At 40.1% G+C, this 5,218-nt stretch overlaps 1 long non-coding RNA gene across 1 annotated transcript in view; it reads right to left on the bottom strand.

Moving 5' to 3' along the window:
* LOC145721777 (uncharacterized) overlaps window positions 1-887 on the bottom strand; it is a 58,689-nt gene extending 57,802 nt beyond the window's left edge. Inside the window, exon 1 of the long non-coding RNA XR_014145675.1 lies at window positions 553-887. This is a non-coding gene — a long non-coding RNA (uncharacterized LOC145721777). The remainder of the gene's footprint in view (window positions 1-552) is intronic.
* Between the last annotated feature and the right edge of the window lie 4,331 nt (window positions 888-5,218).

The raw sequence follows: 5,218 nt of genomic DNA, 5'->3' as shown, positions 1-5,218 counted from the left end.
GCCACCACCAGCACCATCCCCACAGCCACCACCATCATCATTATGGCCAACACTTACATAATGTTCACTATATATTTGGCACTATTACTAGAACTTTGTAAATAGTTATCTACTTAATCTTCACAAACACAAATCGTACAGTTGGTAATATATTTATATTCTCCCATTTTATAGACCAGAAAACTGAGGCAAAGAGAGATGAAGTGACCTGCCAATAATCCCACTGATCATAAGGGTCAGAGCAAGGTTTTAAACCTAAGTATGTGGCCTCCTGAACCTCCCCTCCTTAACTCTGTGCAAGACAGGCAGCTTAGGTGGCCAAGAGCACTCATCTGGAGACAGGTCACCTGGATTTGCATCTGGCGCTGCCACTTACTAGTAGCAATTGCCTATTAACTGGTCTCCTGGCTTCTAGTCTCACCCTCTCCTAGAAATCCATTCTAAAATAATTATCTTTCATATGCAAATATATTTCCATCACTATCCTCTTTAAAATTCTTCCATTTTTTTATCTTCCTCTAAGATAAAATCTAAGCATACTATGTCACTCACAAAGAAGTTTCCATGTGCTCACCCTGCTTCATCTTCTACAGTTCTTCCCTCGTGCACTGAGCCATGGCCAGGCCAAACAGCTTACTGCTGCTCCCTGATTAAGCCAGCCTGTATTTCCTTGACTGGAATTTCCTACCATCCAACCCTTCCCTCACTTGGAAAATTCCTACTTCCTTTCAGTTTTGGATAACTACTGCTTTCTTTGGGGAAGTCTTCCCTGGGTAACCCCTGTACAAGCCTAAGGCATCCTTTTCTTTCTGCTTCCATTGGCAAAATCTCCATTAGCCTGGCCCTTGGAACTGCCTGCCTGTCTCTCCTGGAGCCTGTGAATTTGGGGGAGCAGAAACTGTCATTTCATCTCTGCCATAGCCCCAGTGCATATCATAGATGCAAATAAATATTGGTTAAATAAGTGGATGGAATAAATGGGGGACAGGTGAGCCCTTCACTCCAGGGAAGGCAAGAGACAAGGTTCAAAATTACTACAGACGCAACTGAAGTAACAACAAAGTCACAATACTTGGCATGAGATAATGCTCCAGGAATCCAACATATAAACAATGCAGCACCCTAAGCACACAGCTGAACTTGATATGCATCATTTCCTGACATGACATCATTGAGATATCTTCAAGTGGGCATCCAGTCCTGGAGTCATTTACTGAAAAATGTCTTTACCTATCCAAAGATTTCTTGGTACTCTCCATGACACAGATTTCTGAAAGTCCCAAGAGGATTCTCTCCTCGTGGCTCTTGAAACGGGTTCTCTTAGTGGAGACTTAGCTCGCAGCTGCATGGCTGAGAAGAACCCCCGCTGAGGATGGCCACCCAGAAAGGCCACATGAGGGCAATGGATGGTGTCAAAGAAAAAATCTGAAACTGTCCGAAGACATGAAAATCTGGAGTTAAGACTTTAACCGTCAAACATCATGTCTTAACAAACCAAAAGAAGACTTTCTCTTTAACCTAAATTTTCCTTTTGTGAACAATAAAATGAAATTACCCAAAATATATCTGAAGTTTCATTATAGTGGTTTGCATAGTTTAATGGTGCATCTAACAGTGCTTTGTTCAATCGGCTTATCACTGATTTTTATATATTAATATGCCACTAGTATTGATATATTCTAAAAGAATTTGTCATAATCTATATGATGTCATAACACATATAAAATATATACACATATACAATATATGTAAATATATAAACATGTATGTGTGTATGTATATATACATATATCAGGAATGAGTAAAATGGCCCTTACACTGGAAAAACAAACCCTCATGGCATACTCCTTTAATAAAAACCTTCCAATATGAAAAAGCTCCCCAGTCTTTGAAAAGGCCTCTTTGAAAAGTAACAGCCAGTTCAAAGCTGTTTCTGGGGTAAAATTCCCCAGATTTTAGTTTTCAATCCTTGTTTAAAGAGTGCCAGATGATAATGGAGAAAACCACTCCCAAAGGAATGATCTAGGACCTTTGGGCACATTGCTGGAAAGTCTAAAAGAAGCTAAGTATTGAAATGTAGCACAACCATAATTCTAAATATAAGGTAAAACTCTGTATCCTTACAGTTTGAAAGCAGCAATGGTATCGAAAAACACATTGCACTCCAGCTCTCGATGGTCCTTTTCAGGACACATGGCTCCAGTGCTTCATGGGCTTGCACTTTGTTTGGTGAGATATACATACACACACACACACACACACTTAGATTTAGAAGGCAGCTTATCCTACATATAATAGAATTGGTACAAACCAAAAAAATCCTTCAAGAATCCGGAGTAGGAAGAGATCAAATACTGATGCAGAAGATTCTGTGGAAGAAGTATAAAAGAAGTACAGTGTGGAAAAGAGAGGGACATGACAGGAAAATCTGTGGAGGGCAAAGATACAGCAGGGACAACCCCATATGCTCCCACCTCAGGGACTTTGCATGTGCTGTTCCCTCTGCCTGGAATGCTTCCCCCTAGATATGCAAGTGGCTCCCCCCCCTCACTTCCTTCAGGTCTTTACTTAAAAACCGCCCTCTCGGTGGGGGCTTCCCTGCCTACCTTATCTAAAATTTCAACCCTTGCCACCCCCTAAAGTTTCATATTGCCTTTTCCTGCTTTAGATGTTCTCTTTAGTACTTCTCACTATCCAATCTTTATTTTAATTATTTTTCTTATTTGATGTTCCTTCCACTAGAATGTAAACTCTACAAAGCAGGGAATTTTGTCTGCTTTGTTTACAATTTGATTCCCAGCACCTAGAACAGTGCCTGGCACAGAGTAAGTACTAAGTAAATACTTGTTGAATAAATAAATAAGTCATATGGAGGAGAAAGTAGTTGATGAATGGGCTATTATTAAAATATCAAATTGACAAAAAGAAATTTTACATGAAAGAATCAAGTTCATGAATTTGGGCAGATGGTTTGGAGACAATTGGGGAGAACCTGGAATGTCCTGCCAAGGACTCATAAATAAAAGGCTTCTGGGAGAATTTGAGGGGTCATCTGGTCCACTTCTGTCATTTCTAGGCAGCCCTACCCATAAGTCATCCCTGACAAAATGAGCTATTCAGCTTTCTATTTACACAAGGTTCATTGCATATTCCTTAGAGGCTGGAGCAAACATCACAGAGCTCAGATTTACTGCCTGGTTGTTCCATTTTCAACCTCAGTGGGGGATATTTATGTCTTTGCAAAGCTGAGCCACTGAATTCCCTCTCAGTGTTTCAGAAGATTGGGCCTGGTTATAACTTCCATTCACTCTAATGGAAAAACTGGAAAGGAAAGGGTGGTTTCGTGTGAACATGAATTTTTTCCCATTCTAAAGTTCCTGAAACCTACATGGGGCCCCTGGCTCGTTGGCACTTACCACTATGGTTGTGCTTACCAACAGAGAAACTGTTAAACACTTGAAGCCTTGGGTGACCTTGTTGTATTCATTACCTGTTGGTATGCTCTAGGCAGGCTCCCAAACTCCACCTGCATCCATTTCCAACACCTCTCACCCATCCAGATGAGAAGAAAAGGTACAAGAAGACATGGGACATGATAAACATTGAGTTTTCTCTATGGAGGGGAATTGGATTGTCACTTGCTTCCACTCCACACTCCACACTGCACTTGGGTATACAGGGCATTCACAGGTGCGGATGTCCATTGGCAATGTAAGTCCTTACCTGCTTCCCAACAGGGAGCATGTGATATAATAAGGTGAACCAAACAAAATGACATGAGAAAGAAGTAGAGGATGGAGCAGAAACAGGGAGGATTCGAGTCAACCACAAGCTGCACAAAGTACGCATTCAATATCTACTAGCCAAATTAAATTATCTGCTGTAAGCTGAACTTGTTTTTCAGGAACATTTACTCCCACTTAATTGGTTGAAATGGGTCTTAACATAACTGACAATAAGCTATTGCACCAACTAGCAAAAACACACTCCTGGATGTGTGCTCTGATTGATGAGATGAAAAAACAACCCTAATTAACATTTGAAATTCTTCCGTGAAATATTCAACAAACTGTAATAAACACAATGAAAATAATTCAAATCCCTACAAGTATACGACCTCTTTTCTTTTTTTTCGACCCCCTCTTTTAAACCAGGCAGGGAGATAATAACTTTCTATTTTTTTAAATTAGTTTTCTTGCATTTTTCACTCCATATCTGATATCTAGCATTTGCTTTTCCAATGCAAATATTACACAGCTCATACTGATTTTAGACCAGGAAAGGCATAGGTAGTATTCACCAATTTGGGAAAAAAAACCCAAAAACATCTGTAGAGGTAAAAAGGACAGTGTAGCACTGTCACTGAGCTTCTGTTTTATTGTGAATCTACACTCCGGGTTTCCCTGTATCATTTCACAGGTGAGGGCACTAATCATCAACGGGCCCATAGCTTCCATTTTTAAAGTCAGGCTTGTCAATAAAGTGGTGGTATGTTGTACAGAACCTACAGTGCCTCTTCCTATTTTGAAAAAGTGACTTGTGTCTCTGGAAGGTGAAGTACTGATTTCAAAGAAAGGATTTAAAATAAAGAAAAGATTTCACCCTTCTTTTACTTTTGTCCTTCGATATATTTTTATTAATCAGTTTGCCATTACACTTTGCCGACACAATCAAAAGGTATAGGTTTTGTGGACAAATATTGAAAAATACTCATTGTCCTGGGCCCATAATTTCTAACTTGATAGTGTTAAGACTTTTCTGGAAGGAGAAGGGAGAAAATGAGTATTTATTGAACAGCTTCTCTGTGTCTTCTTTTTGTGTGTTGGATGTTTTATGTGTCAACTCATTTCAGTGTAGGTATAATATCCTTATTTTACCTCCAAGGAAACTGAGACTTAGTAACTGGCCCATGGTCACACTGCTAGAATTAGCAGAGCCAGAATCAAATCCAGGTCTGTCAAATTCCAAGGCCTGGGCTCTTGTCCAGGTGGGGCAGGAGACAGAACTATGCATCAACTGGAAGGAGCTTCAGAGACTGCCTAATCTAGCACAGCAACTCCTCGCCGCCCCCCCCCCATTTGCTCACAACTCTGCAAATACACACATTTCAGAGACCAGAACACTGAAAGTCAGATCATGTAAATGCTCTGCCAAGCCACAAGTTATGCAAATGGTGAATGTGCTTATGCAAAGCAATATTTAATAATTTTGAAGATGT

This window comes from Leptonychotes weddellii, chromosome 5 (genome assembly GCF_054177405.1).
Source record: "Leptonychotes weddellii isolate Sample4059 chromosome 5, ASM5417740v2, whole genome shotgun sequence".
Lineage (NCBI taxonomy): Eukaryota > Metazoa > Chordata > Mammalia > Carnivora > Phocidae > Leptonychotes > Leptonychotes weddellii.
This window is presented reverse-complemented; position numbering and strand designations above follow the sequence as displayed.